General features: G+C 68.2%; 1 protein-coding gene across 1 annotated transcript in view; it reads left to right on the forward strand.

Annotated features, from left to right (window-relative positions):
- The window catches only part of MEGF6 (multiple EGF like domains 6), a 121,836-nt gene that overhangs the window by 18,275 nt on the left and 102,470 nt on the right, over positions 1-1,091 (forward strand). The gene's annotated exons all lie outside the window — the stretch shown is intronic.

Consider the following 1,091-nt stretch of genomic DNA (forward strand, 5'->3'; position numbering starts at 1 on the left):
TGGGACGGTCCCAGCAGCGCCCAGGGCCACGCCTCCCGCCAGTGTGCTCCCTCGAGAAGACTGTTAACGCGGGGGAGGAGCTGGGACGCCCTGCGCCCATGCTGGCCGGCGGGGCTGGCACCATGGAGGGGGGCTCTCTGAGCTGGGTCGGAGTCAGTGTCAGGTACCGCCACGCCCACATCCTGCCCTCCAGGCCCACTTTGTTCCAGGAAGGCCGGGCTGGGCACGGGCCCTGACTGCTGAATGGAGTCGCTGCCTCCCGACTCCTGCACCCCCACTCCTGTACTCCCACCCCTGACCCCTGCCCCTGCCCTCAGAGCGAGTCCTGGTGGATGCATCGGTGGGGAGCCTGTGGCCAGGTGGCTCCGAGAGGTGCGGCCGGGCTGGAATTGGGGCGGCTGGGCCCAGCGGGCGGCTGGGACACCCCTGCTTCGTGGAAGGCGGCGCTCACGGCCGAGGAGAGCGCAGGAGGCTGCCCAGCCTCACTGGCGTCCCTCCCGGGAGAGGTCGGCCTGACGTCTGCTGTCCCCTGAAACTGACATGGCATCCCCGTGCCGTGAGGGGGCTGGGTCCCGGCTTCCCATGTCCAGGACTTCCCTGCGGTGACTGGGACGGGACCGGACTGTAGAGGCCGTGTCGCAGCCTGTCCTCTGGCCGCTGGTCCCTCCCTCCTCACGGAAACCTGGGGAGAGGGGACCTGAGGTGAACTGCAGGGGCGGGGAGAGGAGAGGACGGGTGTTTTCTCAAGAGAGGAAATGAATGATTCTCTCCGGAAGGGAGAGAGGAGAGAGGAGAGGGAAGCAGCCCGGCCATGGGCGGGAGGGACGGGCGGGTGGACGCCGGCCAGCTGCCCTGAGGGGGGTGTCCCGCCCCTCAGCCGCCCTCTGTCCGGTCCGATCGCAGCGCTGATGTGTGCAGCCTCGGGCTGGCGTCTGGGAAAACAAAGGGGTCTGTTGAGTGGGTGCAGGGCAGACATCAAAGCTGGGTCCCCCTTTCCGCTCTGCTGGGGGCTCTTCAGGCCTTCCAAGTTGGCGCTAGCAAGTGTGACACAGTAACGGGGGCGTTTCCCCAGGCTGAGTGGGGGCCGTTGG

This window comes from Myotis davidii, unplaced genomic scaffold (assembly GCF_000327345.1).
Source record: "Myotis davidii unplaced genomic scaffold, ASM32734v1 scaffold427, whole genome shotgun sequence".
Taxonomy (NCBI): domain Eukaryota; kingdom Metazoa; phylum Chordata; class Mammalia; order Chiroptera; family Vespertilionidae; genus Myotis; species Myotis davidii.